Here is a 19,684-nt window from a genome sequence, read left to right on the forward strand (position 1 = left end):
AAACATCCCATAACACTATGTTTTAATGCCTTTATCTTACTATATTTAAAATAACCTCTCAGCTTTTCTGTCCACAGGCATTCTTGGATACAAAGGGTGGACAAAGTAAGATGGCAGCTCGGGGCTCAGTCACACGAGATACCATACCCAGCTTGCACTACGAGATGGTCCCAAGAAAACTCTTTAACATACACTTTATCTCTAGGTTATACCTTCTTTTTGGAATTGAAGCACGTGACCAGTCAGACCACCGAAGCAGCAACTGCGACGTACAGACTTAAACTGCAGGCTCTACTCATCAAACACATTCAAGCAAACGAGCATTCCCTTTCTATTTTCTCCTCTCTTCTCACTACTTTCTTTTCTTTACTTCTCTTTTCTTTTTTTCTTTTCTCTTCTCCCTTTCTTTCTAATGTATTTTCTCTTTTCTCCCATCCTACCCCTTCCATATACCTTCTCCTTTCCCCCCTTTGGAAATCCAACTATCCCTTCACCCCTCAACCCCATCCAGACCTCCCACCATATTAAAACTCTTCACCCTCAGTCCTTAATCTATTAGGCATCAAGATTGACCTTCTACCCCAATGAACCAGTACCTAGCACCCAAGCGAAGGGACACCCAGTCAAACCCACACCTCGTCATCTACAAGAAAAGGCAGCCAACTCCCCTGCAGACTCATGCTGCATGGCCCTCCCTACCAACTCCCCCTAACGTGGATTGTTACTTGAAACCAGACTTAGTTCCAAAAGTATCCAAGACCTCCCTGCCACAAATTTTTTGCCAATCTGAAGAAGGTCAGGGGGTGTGATGGAAAGGTGCCTGGGTACCCACACACCACAAGAAAAACCCAAAATACAATGGAAAATCCTGTACTTCCAACATAAGAATAAGACCTGTATTATACCACCTCTTTACCTGCTTTTTCCCAAATGTAAGGTAGTCTTTTGCACCACTTTGGTCCTTTAAATACATTGTTAATTAATTTTTTTAAATGTCTGTTCTACATATACATATGTGAGCACATACATTTTTATTCCTATTTTTATTTTTTTTGGGTGTATGATCTGTTTCTGCTGTCCTCTATGTCCACCCCAAATACACCGACAATATAATGTAGCACCATTTCTCCCTGCAAAGGCACACTAAAAAAGGGGAAAATCTTACATATAAAAAAGAGCTCTTATCTACTCGGGATAGGAACTCATAGTTGCTTACAATACAGGGATATCTCCTACCTTGAAAATATGTCACGTGGACTCAACTTAGACTTCAGGTGATTAGACACCATCCGTCCAGCCTTGAACCCTGGATCCCAGACATAGAAATGGCTGCAGGAAACAAATCCCATCCAGGACAGCCTTAATACTGCGGGGTCACCAACAAGTGCCAGCTCTAATATGATATCCTGACAACGAGGAAAATGGGAACAACTTGACCTAAGAGCAGGTTAACCTACCTTACCAGCTAACGATAAGACAAAATCAGAAGACTTGTCACCTTTTAGGTCCAAAAGCCAAGATCGCAATTTACAGATGACTGGCTGCTAGAACCATGACCACACTGTTTATATCTTGGGACCAATAAAAAAGCCCTAGTCTAGGGTTTGAACTATGACCTGCACAATAACCATGATCCCCAGTTCCAAAGGTCTGGCAGAGACAATTGCAGCGGAATGGGGCTTCTGAAAACACAAAGAAAGATGCTATGCTAGGTGCCATCCTAGGCTCAGTGCAAAGACCAAGACCACCAGCTACAGAAGATGGATTAAAATGACACTGAGGGAACAGAACTTCTAGAACCACAATGAAAGACTTCATCATAAGTCCCACTCTTGGACCTGTGCAAATACTGAGATCTCTAAATACAGAGGTCTGATTTTATCATCCAGGATGGAGCAGAAGTCTTCCAAACACCACGAAAGCACCACTGGGAGATTAAATGATCCTGAACAGAGTTTATAGTTAATCCCATGACAATATACTCCAAGGGTAGAGAAACCCCATATCTCTTAGGCCAACTGAATTCCTTTTTGAATGACCCCAATATTTACTGTGCCAGGGCAGGAGTGAAAAAAAAGCAAAAAGCACAAAACATTGTTTATTTTTTATATATTATTTTTTATCTTCATTTACTATTATTATTATTATTTTTATATAGCTATCTATTTTTGGTCGATATCTTTGTTTTGGTGTGGTTATTGAAGTTGTTGCCCCCATTTATACTGATTTTTTTCTCTTCTTTTCTTTTCTTTCTTTATGTACACTGCCATGTTTCTTATCTCAAGACCATGGCTTTTTTTTGTGTGGTGCTTATCGTTATTGTTGGAGTCCTCACTGGATATTTGACACTTCTTTTTGTACTGGTGCAGTGTTTCACTTTCTTTTTCTCCTTCATTTCTCAAACCGATGATGAGAACCTCTAGAAGGATTCTGTCCATTTTCGGTGTATTAGACTTTTACCCCAGTTTATTACTTTTCTCTTCTTCAAACAAAATCACGTAACTTGAACTAGTTAGTCCTCCCTCCCAGTTAGAGGGGAAATAAGGGAGGCACCAAGACCAAACAGGTGCAAGACTACTAAGTAGAAGGCTAGGTACAGAGGGGACCACATATTCTAGCAACCCCAGGAGTGAGGGAAGAGGATATGGGAGGTAGGACAAAAACGGAGGTGTGGGGAGGACAAATTGGTGATGGGAATCCCCCCTGATTTTATGTAAATATATACCTAAAATATTATTGTCAACAATATGTAAGCCACTATGATCAAAATAAAAATTATATTTAAAAAGTATGTTTTCCTCAGTATACTAGTTTCCATGTTCATGTTTAAGAAAATTTTATGTTTTTATTTTTTTCCTGATGGCTGCATAGTATTCCATTGTTTATTCCACAGTTTCTTTAGCTACTCATCTGTTGGCAGGCATCTAGGTTGTTTCCAGATTCTGACTATTGTAAATAGTCCTGCAATGAATATAGGTGTGCAGAAGGCATTTTTATATTGTTGTTTTTGTGTTCCTAGGTTTTTCCCTAGGAATGGTATAGCTGGATCATATGGAAGCTCAATTTCCAGTTTTTTGAGGAACTATTATGCTGAGTGAAATAAGTCAGAGGGAGAGCAATAGACACAGAATAGTCTCACTCATCTATGAAATTTAAGAAATATGAAAGATTTGATCGTAATAATACAGAGACAATAGAGATGAGAACTGGAAGGGTCAGCCACTATATGAAGATTACCACAAGCAGTGTTGAGTTCAATTAGAGAAATAACTACACCAATAACTGTCAAGACAATGATAATGAGTGAGAGAAATAGTATGCCTGACTCAAATACAGGCAGGGGGTGGGGGAAGAGGGAGATTGGGGGGCATTGGTGGTTGGGAAAGTTGCATTGGTGAAGGGGGTGTTCTTTTTTATAACTTTAATCCACCTCCAAACATGTTTGTAATCATGGTGTTTACAGATATTATTAAAAGATAAATAATATTTTCTAACAGTTATATCACTCTAAAAAAATAAAAAGGAGTGAATCTTGAATTCAGGGCTAAGAGTAACCCATGAGCACTACCAGGTGTGACCATAAAACAAAAAAATTAATTAATAAATAGTAACAAAAAGTATGTTTTTTCTCTACGCCAACATTAATGACTTTGGTATACTTTTGTATACTAGGAAACAAATCAGCTTTTGCACAAATTCAATGAAGTCTACAATCATATCATTCTCTACCTTCATTAGGTAGATAGAGAATGATTGCCTGATGAATTCATCATGGTGGACAAAGTTTTCAATAGTTATTAACAGGTTGTCCATGTTCCTGTGGCTATAGGTTAAGACAAAGAAACAACTATTACTTATATGATTTCAGAACATTGAACTATTCCAATAAATAGTGAGTTGAATCCTAGTAATTAGGCTAAATGGAAAAAAGAGAAAACAATTGTGTCAAGTACAAAAATCAACCTTCAAAATTATAGATAATAAAATAGTAAAAATTATTATATTAGCAATAAAATTATACAGCAATGTAGACACACAAAATTATAAACAGTATAGAACAACTGAAGAATGAGAATTTATTGCAAGTGTAGTTTTCACATGGATTTATTTATAAATTCAGTTTAATTTCAATAAAATCTAAATAGAATTTATGTACTCAACTTGATAAATTGACTATAATATTCACATGTACAAGTGACAATTTGCATATATTCTATCTTAAAATATTGATGATATTTCAAGTTGGTAGATCAAGAGATACAAACTAAATCATTGTGAACTTATTAAAGACTGAGACTTGGGGCCAAAGGTAGGGCAATTGCCTTGCATGTGGCTGATCCAGGTTCAATCCTTGACATCCCAAATGGTCCCCTGAGCACTGTCGGAGTAATTCTTGAGTTCATAGCCAGGAAAGATCCCTGAGCATCAAGAGGTGTGACCCAAAAATGAAAAATATGAAAACAAAAACATAAAATAAAACTTGGGCTTTTAAGCATAATTTTGTAACTATTTGTTTCAATGAAATAAAATACTATATTACTATACCACAGCTAAAAATAAAAATAATCTTATCAGAAAAATTAAGGTATTTAAAATTAATTTAAATAAATTTAATTTAAATAGAAATCCTATTAAATTAAAAAATAGAGATCCAACTTTTGATAACATTAAACCATTTTCAGAGAGAAAAAATGTACCATAAACACATAAAATATAAACTTATTTACATATAAAACTTATACAATATATGTATGTATGACATATATATGACAAAAATAGTGATTTAAGTAACAATCAAGGAGGAAAGATTTATTTATTGTAGAACAGATAAATTATTGGCCTAATGCAAAATAACCTAAATCATAGAAGTAGAAATATACAAAAAGTAATAAGCAACTAGAGAAGAGAACAAATAGCAGATGAGCCTGGGGCAATGCTCCATCTTGGTAATTACTGAAAAGCAAATTAAACAATGCTAAGAAAATATTTTTCCCAATTGAATGAGATGAAATTCAAATCAAGTTTTTATATAGCAGATTGGGAATTAGATATTTCCATAAAATACAAATATAGGTGGAAATCATATAGTCAAGTTGGTGCAGTATTTGCACCACATCTATTTAAATTCTAAATGTGCTTATCCTAGGAATCATAAGTAAATCATATTGTGGTCCCCTGAAGAATAATTCAGATGTGGAACAAACTATGTTTTAATAGAGCTATGCATGGCAGAACTTTAAAAACCAAAGGACATTTACAAAACTGCATGCCATTTAGAACAAAAAATGTTTCAATGAGTAAAACAGATTGGGATACTAATCTTAGAAAAAAATAGCATAATAATTGTTGAGTATTAAAACCAAGTTTTTGCAGACCATAATAAAGTGTGATAACTGAGAGTTCAAAAGATTTGAACAAACACAACCCTAAATTCACCTGTCATGCACATATGAAAAAAATAATGTTAATTGTGTCTGTGATTGTCTTAAGGAGCTGGTGTCAAAGAAAAATTATAGTTTAATTAGAATTAAGAGAAAACTTTAATTCATTCAAGAATTAATTAAATGTACCTACATTTCCATAATTAAACATCAAGAGAGAATTTACTTAAAAGTTTTAAGTAAATCTTGGTGGAATATTGTCAGTCACATAGAATCAAGACCAGATATATTGATTCAAATCTAAGTCATCCCATAAAAACACAATGAGGTTAAAATAAAATAATACCATTTAATTTTTAATCTAGATTTATTTCTTACAGTTCATTGAGTTTTGGTCAAGTGACCTTCAACAAAGGATAAAAGTAGTTGTCTCAGCACTGTTTCTAGAGAAATCATGTCAGCTACTGGTTTCTGCCAATGAGTAGATTGTTATTATCACCATATTATTATCATTATTTGAGTAAATTATTAAGATGAAGTCTTGTATATAAGACAACAGCTTAAACATTTCTCTCCACATCTAAATTCCAAAATGTGTCCAAAGATATGATGTTAAAGTAATGAATTCCATTTTTTCTCCATCAGAGAGATGGAGAATGTTTAATATATTTTAAATGTTTAATATATTTTTATTATTTTTATTAATATTAATATATTTAATCACCATGATTTTAAACATGTCTGTAGTTGTGTTTCAGTCTTAAAAATTAACACCCCTTTCACTAGCGCAACCTTCCCACAACCAATGTCCCCATTTCCCTCCTCACCCTCCCTACCTGTATTCAAGATGGGCATTCTATTTCTTTCACTCAATACCATTGACATGATAGTTGTTGGTGTAGGTATTTCTCTAACTGAACTCACTAATCTTTGTGGTAAGTTTCATATCATGGGCTGGTCCTTTTAAGCCTCATCTCTCTTGTCTCTGGATATTATTACCATACTATCATTTCTTAAATCCCACAGATGAGTGAGACTTTTCTGTGTCTGTCTCTTTCTCTGACACATTTCATTCACCATAATAATTTCCATGTCCATCCATGTATTTCTATATTCTTAAACTTTGTATAAATCACATAATGCATTCATTAGTAAGGGAAACAAGTCACTGCACTGCAGAGCATCTAAACAAATGATCAAGGTTAGTATCATAGTTGATAATCTTGTACTGACTTTCAGGGTCACTAGATATAATGCAATAACTATACTTATGAATTGTGATGTTCGCCCAAGTCTAGTTTTCAGTCATCCTCAGTACGTCTCTGACAAGCTGAAACCAAAAGTTTTCAACAACTTGTCAGTACTCTCCAGAAAAGTTCAGGCATGGTTGCTCAGGGCAGATGACTTTAGAATGACTGGATGAGGGACCTTCAAAGGCTCTTGAACATAAAAGGACCATTCAAACAATGAAGAAAAACTGGTAAAATTCTACTAAATTATGCCATTTATTAATGCTAATTTTCAATCTTCATCCTAGCGGTAAGATTTCTAAACAGATATCATTGGGGAAAGACAATAAATGGTATACAAATTGGGAGCATTTTTGCAATTATTTCATAAACCTAAAATTATTTTTAAATGGTATTTAAAATAAATTCATATAGTTTTATAGAGATAATAATAAATGTGATTTCTAAACACAAAGTAGAAATCCCAACTGAATTTCAACGTGGCTTATAAATAATTCTCCCAGTGCTCATTTTCAGCATGCTTATTACTTACAGATGAAGAAAAGTCTGGTTTAACCCAATTGGCTTTTGATGGGATTATATGAGCTAAATGTAGAATAAAAACCCTGAAGCTGTAAGGATCTCTTTTCTCTGCTCTTTTTTCTTTCTTTCCAAACCAGTTTAGCTGGCATATCAATGGGAATTGGCTATCGCAACCTTTCTTGACTTGTGCTCTAGAAAACCATTTCTCCTTAGTATGCAAAAAGAAAAGAAATCATCTTTTAATCAGTTTGCTAGAGTTTGAGAGTGTCCCAGTGGTACACATGATTTCACATTAACTTTCTGCCAGACAACTGTACTTTATCTGCTGTTTCAGCTCTTGTATAACTCATTGTAACAGATGGAAAATGTGGCCGAATTCGATTCATATTTGCTGGGTTAAAAATGTCTGTTAACAGCTCATTACATTTCTTTCCAATGCCACACATCATAGTTACATCCAATTTGTGGCAAATACATTTTGGTAAAAATTTCTTCAGAATGTTTTACATTTGTCTAAAGCTGTAGCTGTTATACTTAATTAGGTTGCACTTTTATTGGAAGAGCTGGAGCTTAAAATCAATTTATTCTGCTCATTTAAACCTTGACCTCCTTTGCTTATAAAACCAAAGACAAAAAAAAATCCACATTATATTTGAAAGCTTTGTGGTTGTCATATTACATGTTAATAATGTGAATTATTATGGCTCACAATACTGAATGTACTTATAATTGGTTATAATTAATCAAATTTGCATGGCTAATAGATTCTTTGAAATACCGTGCCTCTTCTTTTAAATTAGTTAAAATATTATGCTTTAGGAAATTAAAAGTAATTATATGTATTTTTATGCATCCCCTTTGCTAATTGGCTTAACAAACGAGAAGGCAAAGTTGGCATGGGAGAAACTGTGATTGGCATTCAGGCAGCTTCTTTTTGCCTTGTTACACTACATTTTGCCATCCTGAATAGCACAATCTTAATACCCTAGTATAGCCAAGAGGAATCTTTTAAATGTCGTAAGCTGAGTTCTCTGAGAACCTCTACTCCCTGCCAATGATGCATCTCTAAAGCTCTGGAGACTTTCTATTGTGTGTCACCTTCATAAATGTCTTCAAAGCCTGCAACTTTCCACTATGTCTGCAGGAAATTTTTATTAATACTAACACTGTCCATGCTCTCCTCCTTTTATATTTTTTACTTTGGCTTATGGTCCATACCCCAAGATGCTCAGGGATTACTTCTGGCTCTGAGCTCAGGAATCACTTCTGACAGGCTCAGGAGACCATAAGGGATGGCTGAGATTGAAGCCAGGTTGGTGTGTGCAAGGCAAACACCTTCCCCAATGTGCTATTTCTCTGGCCAAGTCTCCTTCTAAACCAAGTAACTGTCCCTGAAAACATACCACTCTCAGTGATCTTGTCTTCAACAGTTTAGATTTCATGCCCAGGCAAATAGGAAGAGATAAGAATGATGTGGTTGGTTTTTGGTTCATAATTTAATAGTACGTTCCTTAACTATTCTTCATTTGGCTTCCCTACCTGATTCTTCCTTTATTTTTTGAGGGGGGGCAGAGTTCTTAGTTTATACTAAGACAATAATAATTGTCTTAGAAATAATTCACAAATTTTGTTGGTACATCACTCAAGAAATATACCTTCTTTGATCAGACTAGTTGTCTCAACATCATCTCTAATTTCAAAATGGCATAATCAAATTATAGGACTATAATTTGGAGATCATACTAAATTGATATCTCTGCTTTTCTAATTAATCAAACATAGTTTCTTTTTCTCACAAGATCCACATTGATTCTTCTCAACAGGCAATAGTTTGGGGGTATTGGGAAATATCTGGGGTCAATTTTTGACTGTCAGAATATGTATCTGAGAGTGCTGCAGGCAGCTGTTAAGAGGAGCATCAATTTTTCTGAAATAAATGAAATGTAGTTAGAGAGTTATGAAGGCAAATTTTAGCAATGAAGAGGGATGAATGGAGGACACAACCATGACCTGAGCTGTACAGTAGATTATAGACTTGGAAAGATTCCCTCTTGGTTTTATTAGTCATATAAGATTGTGGTGTTTAGGGTGACAAAACGCAATGTCATAAGTTGTCACTCATATGTTGTATTATGTTGAAAACTGGTAAACACAGGCAACAAGCAATAGACTAAATGATTGGTGTGAAATATCTCAGTATGCCAATGACCCTGAAAGAGATGCAATAATTCAAAATATCTTTCTCCTTGTCTAGAAAATCTGTAATCTTGGGCCATTGAGATGTACAATGAGTAAGACACTTGAACAGTTCCTGATCAGACTTAATCCTTAGCTCTCCATAACCATATCTGGTGCACAAGAGCACAGAGCAAGGAAGAAACCCTGAGCACCTCTGGGTGTGATCCCAGCAGAAAAAAAAACCCACACAATTTTGGAGTTAATCACACTGAAATGCTTTATATGATTTTGACCCTATGCATCTCAGCTCTACTGTATAATATTCCAATACTTTCACAAAGTCTTTTTTGATTTGGCAAGGAGTTTTCTCTTTGTTGTTCATGGCCAAAATGAAACAATTACCTGAAAATGTCTATTTCAATGAGCCTCTTAATTACTTTACTCATATTTTTACTCAATTTCCCTCCCCTTCCATTCTTCCAAAAGGTCTCTCTTCCCCTCTACAGAGACACTCACTCTTCCTTGTGTTTATTCATATCCTCTCAAAATGTAGCACAATTTCTTTTCTTTATTTTTCTGAGTAAGCCATCTACTTTCTTATCTTTTCTTTCTTTTTTTTTTTTTTTGGTTTTTGGGCCACACGCGGCGGTGCTCATGGGTTACTCCTGGCTGTCTGCTCAGAAATAGCTCCTGGCAAGCACGGGGGACCATATGGGACACCGGGATTCGAACCAACCACCTTTGGTCCTGGATCGGCTGCTTGCAAGGCAAACGCCACTGTGCTATATCTCTGGGCCCTACTTTCTTTTCTTAAAAAATAATATCTTTATTTAAACATCTTGATTACAAACATGATAGTGGTTGGGTTTCAGTCATGTAAAGAACACACCTCTTCACCAATGTCCCAAATGAAAAGAAGAACTTTGCTTCTTTTGTGCATATTTCTGAATTTTTAGAAAGAGAGAAGAATGTATAAAATATCAGCTTATACTCAGAAATAAAGTTGTAATTCATTTATTAGTATAAAAGATAGAAAATGAATAATTTCTTGACTTAGTTGTACAAATTATATTTTAAAAAGATGGTCAGAAAGAAAATAATATAAAATCCTTTTATAAGAGTTGCTTGTTTATTAAGGTATTAGAGTAACATGTTAAATCTGAGTTAAAATATCTAAAATGCTACTCAGAAAAAAAAACACAGAGTTTCCTATTTTTAGAAATTACAATTGTAGAGATTATTTAGTCCAATAAATTCTGTTTTGAAGTGCAGTTACACAGGCCAAAATAGTTTAACAAGTTTATGACATTGAACTCAATTCCATGATAACTTAGATTCATCTTTGTTCATCAGAGAGCTATGGAGCTTTCAGTACGTAAAAATTTTATGAGGAGAGAAAGGTGGATTGCTGAAAGAATTTAGAGCATGTCCTCCCAAAGAATGGTATATTGATTCGTTTGAGTTCAAAGCACTTGAGAATAGCAAATTTAATATCCTTTAATCTCTGGTAGCAGGAAATGAAACCTTCTATGAAAGTTTCTCTGTTCCAGGTAAAAGGAAGCAAGCTTGCAATTAGAATCTGACTACAGATTATATTGTATGAAATCTGGGTACAGGGGCAGAGTAAACTCTACAAAAATGATTAGACTAACTCCTCTTCCTTGTGCTGTCTTGACAAGTTAATGTCTTTCATTCAAATCTCCCTCCATGTCCTCCACAATTTATCATTTCTTTGTCTAAGATATATAAGAATTTTCTTTTCTGGCCACTTCTTTGCATTCCTTCTCTTTCAGAGTTCCAGTGTACTGATACAATTTTGACCAATTTCTCTTGTTAATCTGTGCTATGCCAATTTAATTCTTAGGCACTTCCAAAAACCTCAATGGGTAAGGAAAATTTTGTTTTTCTTATAAAATATTGTTGAGATTTCTATTATATAATAATATCAAATGCCTCTTCTATAAAGTTTATCCTCATATCTTTAGCTATTGATCTCTCATCTTGGTTTTCTTAGCATATGATATAACAAATGACCCAGTGACATCAATTTTCTAAAAATAGAAATAGATTTGCTGAACCTTAGATATGTTCTTCAAAAGGCTATTCATGCTTTTCTTTTCCTTTTTTTTTTCTTTTCTTTGTTTCGGGACCATACACACAATGTCCAGGGGATATTCCTGGCTTTGCAATCAGAACTCACTCCTAGCAGTCTCAGAGGACCATATGGGATGCTGAGGATCAAACGCAGATAAGCCAAGTAAAAGGAAAGCACCCTACTTACTGTGCTATCATGCCAGCCTCCCATTCTTGATTTTCTTTTCCTATTTTTTAATATGACCCAATAAACTAAAATATAGGAATAATACTGAGAAAGAACTGGCCATCTTGAGCAATGAGGATCCCTTGAAATGGGATGAAAATACAGACAAAATGTAGGATGCTTAAATCCATGATACGTTAACGACCCCCCCTACGCATCTGACTACCTCTGTCTAGACTTCCTTATCATGAATCATCACACTTAACTTTGGTTCAGACAGCTACTCTTTAGAACTTTTTTCCTATTTCAGATAACTCTTAAAAGAATATAAGTCCAAATAAAAAGGATAAAAGAAAGATGCCTATACAAGCCTAGAGCACTCCATGTTATTTGGAATTTAATTAGCATGTAGAAAAATACTAGAACATGTATTTGAATGTTTCTTATACTTTCAAGAATTTAGTACAAGAAAATTACCAAGAACAGATGAGAACAAATTAGGCCAAATAAATAAAAAAGATGAATCTGGCAATTGCCTCACAGTAATAAGTCTTCAAATTCAAACCCAGGACTATGCCACATACCTTGTTTTCTGGAGGCTGTACCAGACATTGTTGAAGGACCAGGCTCTGGACTCAGAAATTACATCTGCTGGTGCTTTGGGGACCATATGGGATGCTGAATATAAAACTCATGTCAGAGGCTGGAGCAGTGGCACAAACAGTAGGGCATCTGCCTTACACACACTAGCCTACCACAGACCGAGGTTTGACCCCCCCCCCCCAGCGTCCCATATGGTCACAGAAGCCAGAAGAAATTTCTGAGCACATAGCCAAGAGTAACCCCTGAGCATCACCAGGTGTGGCCAAAAACAAACAAAAAAACCAAACAAACAAAAAAAAGCAACAGAAGAAAATAAAAGCTCAGGGAAGCTCTATTTAAGTGCCACTCCTTGCTGTACTATTCCACTGATACCTCCATATGCCATTTGTGTCTACTGGTGCCACCTCAAAAAGCATCACAATCCAATATGTGGGAGTTCAATCATTACAGCAACACAGGACAAGGTCTGGAATGGATGGTAAGACAAAATAAAATATAGAGAAACGAAAACTGCTTTTATAATAAATAATAGATAGCACAAAGGTAAGGAGGTAATAATTGGGTTGGTGACATGAAATGTCTCCTCTCTCACCTGTCTAAAATCTTCCAGGTTGGCGAAGCACTCATTCTAATTGCTTCTTCATTTAAGCAAAGGGCAGTATAATAATAAGAGCTAAACAGGGTGCTAAAAGAGGATAAAGTGACAAAAATGGCACCCTATGGTTAATAGTAGTGCAAATCACAGTGTCAAAAAATAAGGGAGAAAAAGATAAAGAAGGGTGTGTGTGTATGTGAGAGAGAGAGACAGAGACAGAGAGAGTGCTTGTCCCAGAATCAAGCAAGGGAGGGTGTGTTGGAGGATAAAGGGCATCAGGGCAGGTGTGAGGAAAACTGGGACATTGGTGGCAAGAAATACATACGAGTGAAGGTTGTTATATATAGTATGACTGTAATTCAATCATGAACAACACCATTTGTGAAAAAAATGTGTTATAAACTGTGAGGAGCCGAACTATTGGAACCTAGAACAAAGGTGCCTCAGAAATCCCTGACCTTGTTACCCACGTGACCAGAGGCACCCATGCCCTGAGGACAAAGGAAATAGACAAACACTAAAGTAAATTCAAAGCAGCCCAATACATCCAGCCAGAAAGAAAATCATAGAGCAGCTTGCCTTTGTGTTAGCAAAAGATTAATATGTTTACAGCTGATTTTTTATTTATGCTTGCTGAGTAAAATTTATAAGACCCTGTTTGAATCTTGTGCTTTCAGTATAAACATGTGCTCAGGTCTACCTCTTTACCCCTCCCTATTACCTGCCCCCAGCTTATGCTAATGAGTGTTTGTAATTGTAATTGGTGGAAAACTGTAACACCCCCCTGACGTATTTTGCCCTTAAAAGCTGGTCTCCCCAGCAATAAACCCCTTTTGAACAACGAGAGTTGTCTTGAGGATCTTTCTTACGAACTTCTTAATTTTTCTTCACAGATCGGACCTGCTCGAGTAAACCCACAAATTACTAGCGACCCTCTTTCCCACACCCCCGCGGGCTGGGGGTCCCCCACGGAGGGTTGCAAGTACCGCCCAACATGGGGCTGGGTTGGGGGCTGGGGGGCTCTGGCAGCCGGAATTGGAGTTGGTGGGGGAGGGGCAGAAGCTCCGCCCTGTTCATGGGTTACTGAAGCAGCAGCAGCAGCGACAGCTGCTGCTGCTTCTTGTCTGGCCTGAGCCCTAGTTCGGGGTCTACCGAGGGGCAAAGAGGGGAGCTCACCCTCCTCCTCCCAGTCCTCCCCGTCCGGGCCATGGACGGGGAACAAAAAGTGCAGGGATGATGGATATGCAGCTTGAAGCCGGGTAATTTGCTGTCTGAGCTGTTGAATTTCTATCAATAAAGGGTTATCAGGTTCTGGAAGAGGCACTTTAATGGGCGTGGGCAAATCATACAGGGGAGGCTGCGAGGGGAGAGAGGCTGCACGCCCATGGTAGGCAGCAGCTTCTTCCAACTCGGTCTCTTCCTCCGACTCCAGCTTCTCCTCAGGGGGCTCTGAGGCTATGGCCCGCAAAGAGGGATAAAGAGTTGTGGGCGACCAAGCACCCACCGTTTCTGTGAAGAAGCTTACACCCACCGCCATCTTCTTGCTTTGCTGGCAGTTGCGGTTTTTTGCCCCTGAGCTAACAGGAAAAGCAGCATGTTTAAATTTGGCCCTTGCAACAGGAACTCATGTTCCATTTGTTATTTGCCCTGGGAACTTGAACCCTCTTCTACTTCTGAACAAAACATCTTTACAATGTATTGCTATGTTTCTCCACTCCCTCTTTGACCTTAAAGTTGTTTATAACATTTGCCTTTTGAAGCTAATTCCTGTAACTGAAACCAGATGTCTTGCTTAGATAAGGAAGTCCTATGATCTGTTCCTCCCCCCACTGTTGCAATCCAGCTTCCTGCCTTGTACGCCAGAAAAACAAGTTAGCCGTATTTGCCTTTTGAGGAAGAAATGTTATCATTGGATATTTTGTATGTACCTGGCCAAATGTGATTGGCTAAGTGATGCTTCCTGCTTTTCGTGAAACCTCCCCTAATTGCTAGGGGATAAAAGACCCAGTTTTTTCCTGAATAAACGCTCTTGAATGGCAACTGTCATCTTGAGTCTTTCTTATTAACCTCTCCTAATTCGGTTTGTAGGTGCTGGGTGATTCAGGCCATTTGCGAATAATTTGGAGATGTCCTCTGGCTGTTCCCTGGGTTGAGAGAAACTGCTGGCCAGAATTCTCTCCCCTTAGGGGAAGCTTCCAAGGGCATTTTCAAAGAGTCTTTTGCATAGGAGGAGAAGGGTCCTCGGGGGGAGCAAGGAAATCAATATGCAAAAATAAACTCGAGTGGGAACTGGGGTGAGAGCACTGTCGGTTCTTCAAATGCTCCTGGGCATCTTTCACAATCTGCAAGCTCTCAGGGTCAAAAGCAGACTTAACAATAATGCTTTTGAGGATATCCCAATATTGCTGTATAATCTCTTTCTCTAACTCACTGCCATGTGTGCTAAAATGATTAGTGAGTTCCGCCCCGACTAGATCCCAAGTACTGGAAACTATTTTTGGGCAAGTAATAGCAAACCAAGGACAAATTTTATTAACAAACATCAAAAATTTCAACAAGTCTCTCTCTTAAATTACTATATTTCTACTTCTAAGTTCTTCTTGTATACCTTTAATAAATTTTGCTCCTCTGCTCAGGCTGGTCCCCATTTTTACTCTGGGACTGTAATGGGACGGTGGTTTTCACCTAGGTATTAGACTGAGTAATTTTGCGTCACCTTGATTTACCTGACGTAAATTAGCTCCGGACTTGTTGCTCTGCCGTCGGATTGGTGGTCTGTAACTTGAGCTCCCACATGACGCGCCACTTGCAACACTCGGTGGGGGACCCCCGGCCCGGGGGGGGTGTGGGAAAGAGGGTCGCTAGTAATTTGTGGGTTTACTCGAGCAGGTCCGATCTGTGAAGAAAAATTAAGAAGTTCGTAAGAAAGATCCTCAAGACAACTCTCGCTGTTCAAAAGGGGTTTATTGCCAGGGAGATCAGCTTTTAAGAGTGAAATACGTCAGGGGGGTGTTACAGTTTTCCACCAATTACAATTGCAAGCACTCATTAGCATATGCTGGGGGCAGGTAATAGGGAGGGGTAAAGAGGTAGACCTGAGCACATGTTTATACTGAAAGCACAAGATTCAAACAGGGTCTTATAAATTTTACTCAGCAAGCATAAATAAAAAATCAGCTGTAAACATATTAATCTTTTGCTAACACAAAGGCAAGCTGCTCTATGATTTTCTTTCTGGCTGGATGTATTGGGCTGCTTTGAATTTACTTTAGTGTTTGTCTATTTCCTTTGTCCTCAGGGCATGGGTGCCTCTGGTCACGTGGGTAACAAGGTCAGGGATTTCTGAGGCACCTTTGTTCTAGGTTCCAATAGTTCGGCTCCCCACAATAAACAGCCTTGTAACCAGTGTTTAAATAAAAAAATTAAGAATTAAAATGAAGGCTCGGAGAGATAGCACAGCGGCGTTTGCCTTGCAAGCAGCTGATCCAGGACCTAACATGGTTGGTTGGAATCCTGGTGTCCCATATGGTCCCCCGTGCCTGCCAGGAGCTATTTCTGAGCAGACAGCCAGGAGTAACCCCTGAGTACCACCGGGTGTGGCCCAAAAACCAAAAAAATAAATAAATAAAATGAATAAGAGCTACTTCTTGACTTTCTCTGAGTTTGAAAGACTGTCCAGTATGTAAGTCCTTGGTGACAACTTTCCAAAATCTCCACCTCATCAGGGACTCAGTTAATTTTAGTACTCCAAATCCAGGTGACACTTCTTGGAAAGAGTCTGCTTTTACTTGGCATATGTAAAATACCTCTCTGTCCATTTAGAGTAATTTATCCCGCATAATTTAATTGAGTCCAGACACTTATATATTATATTGTTGATTGTAGAATAATTAATTGCATGATTAAGTGCATGTTTAATGAATAATAGGACCAGATTTTAATTTTACCTAGGTGAGTAGTTTGTCAAGATCTACACATTAAAAGCTTTCATACATTTATCGGAGAAGTTGAAAAAGAAATTAAAAAGACATGTAATGATACTTGTGGATTGGAAAGCTCAATGGTACTTAGATGTCAATTCATAAGAACTGATTTAAGAAATCATTAATTCAATGTAAAGCAATTAAAGTCAAATAAGTTGGGCCAGAAAATAACACAACTGGTAAAATAAATTTGTTTTGCATGCATTCAACCTAGATGCCATCCCTAGCACTCTATATGTTCTCCCAAACTTACCAGGAGTGACCATTGAGCACAGAGACAGCAGTAATGTCTGAACATCATTGGGCATAACAACAACAACAACATAACAACAAACCAATAAGTAAATCAAAGAAGTCTTTTTTTCTCCAACTTGAAAACACTTTGCAATTATAGTCTTTAGTTCTCACTGAAGAATAGGCATTATTCCCAAAATGTTCTGAATGTCCTGCTTTAGTTTTTATTCTTATTTTTAATTTTATAGTACATACTCAAGTTGATTTAAACACACAGAAAATAATCAAGGAAATTAGGTAAGAAAATCTTTTTTTCATGTTGCTAGAGAACTAACTTGAGAGACTGAGCTGATGCTTGGCATGTCACAATGGGGCTCAATCCCAGAGCACAAAGCTGTTGTAGTAGCTTGCCAGCACTGCTGGGCATGGTCCAAAAGAAAAAAAAAAGGAAAAGAAGAAAACAGAAAGCTCTCATTCTTACAATACTCTCCATGAACATGCTCCCCTGTACATATCAAAATAAAATGAGACCTTTCACAAACATGTGAAACTAGATGTCATCAATATGGAATAATATAAATGTGTAACATTCTCAGGCTCCAATTAGTTAATTTTCAGGTTGTATATGGATGTAAGAAATCCGTGCACTGTGATATATATGTATATATATTATGCTCTGTATGTATATATGTATATATTATGTATATAATATATTATCTATATTAAATATGTATATATATCTGGCAGAGTCAGGAGGTTGATAGGATGAAAAATTATTGTGTGGTACCTACAAATTAAGGACAGAAAACTATGATCCCATATATTCATATATGAATGGCACAGGTTTGTGTCTTTTTGTCACAAACTCAGATATTACCAGTCCTCATTGACTAACTAATGAAGAGCTGAGAGGAAACCAAAGCTCATGCATGTTTTTTAACAGAATGGCATACTCAATGTGAGGGACCAGAGCAATAGCACAGAGGGGAGGCCATTTGCCTTGCATTTGGCCAATCTGGGTTTGATCCCCAGCATCCCATATGGTACCCCAGGCCTGTTAAAAGTAATTTCTGAGAGCAGAGCCAGGAGTAACTTCTGAGTTCTGCTGACTGTTTTCACCAAAAGAAACAAATAAACAAACAAAAGAGACAGGTATGAGCACGAAGGACTGTAGAATCATGATCATGTCCACACATACTTCTAATAAGACTGAGGTACCTTTCAAGGATCATTAAAATCATTGACTCAAGCTAAGATGAACTGATTAGAAAAGATATTTTTCTTCCTCCACTCTCTAGTGAGCTGGAGACAAATTAGAAAAAAAGACTCCAAGAGAATTCAAAGAAAATGGAAGATGAACTTTACATGCAGAATTGGATTCATAAATACTTTGCACTGCTGAAACCTGTGAAAAAAATCTTGACACCTAAAAGAAAACTCAATCTCTACTACTTTGTACCTTTATTTCTTAGGGGTAGATGATGTTTTTTCCAACACATCTTATCCACTAGAATAGGTAATAAATAAGAAATTATCTGCATTTTAAGCAGGGAACAAATACAACATTTGGTTTCACCAAGTTAATAATACATTAGAAATAGTGTAGGGTTAGGGGGCTGGTCTTATTTGGTCTCTGGCAAATGGTCCCCCTATGTATTGCCAGATAGAGCCTAGACATACCCAGCAATGAAGGTTGACCCAGGTAATCCACAGCATCATACAGTCAAAGTAATTTTATGTCCTCAAGCAGTGCAATGATGCCCAGTAAGGTTCATAGGCCTTCATTCAGAGCATGATTCAGGAAACTGGATCCTACCCTAAACCACCAATCCCTATAAAAATCCATTCCCAAAGATCTGGCAGAGACAACTGTAATGGAACGGGGCTTCTGGAAACACAAGGAAAGGCATTATCCTAGGTGCCAAGACCAAGACCACCAACCACAGAAGATGGATTAAAATGACACTGAGAGAACGAAATTTCTAGAATCACGAAGACTGACTTCATCATAAGTCCCATCCCTGGAACTATGCAGATGCTGAGATCGATAGGTACAGAGGTCTGATTGTATCACCTAGGATGGAACAGAAGTCTTCCAAACAACTCAAAAACACCACCGAGAGAGAAAAGGATTCTGAACAGAGGCTATAGTTGATCCCATGACAATATACTCCAAGGGCGGAGAAATCCCATATCTCTTAGGCCAGGTGAATTCCTTTTGGAATGACCCCAATATTTACTGTGCCAAGGCAGGAGGGAAAGAAACAAAACACAAAACATTATTTATCTCTTTATATATATTATTTTTATCTTCATTTATTACCATTATTATTATATTTACCTACCTATTTTTGGTTGACTTCTTTGCTCTGGTGTGGTTATTGAAGCTATTGCCCTCATTTACACTTTTTTCTTTTCTTTTCTTTTCCTTTCTTTCATTATATGCTCTGCCATGTTTCTTATCTCAAGACCATGGCTGTTTTTTTTTTTCTTTCTTTTTTTGTGGTGCTTAGTGTTATTGTTGGAGTCCTCACTGGATATATGACACTTCTTTTTGTACTGGTGGAGTGTTTCACTTTTTTCTCTCTGAGGAGGGGACACTCTAGAAGAATTCCGCTTATTTTCTGCATATTAGACCTTTACCCCTGTTCACTACTATTCCCTACTTCAAACAAAAC

This window comes from Suncus etruscus, chromosome 10, assembly GCF_024139225.1.
Source record: "Suncus etruscus isolate mSunEtr1 chromosome 10, mSunEtr1.pri.cur, whole genome shotgun sequence".
In the NCBI taxonomy this organism is placed as follows: Eukaryota; Metazoa; Chordata; class Mammalia; order Eulipotyphla; family Soricidae; genus Suncus; species Suncus etruscus.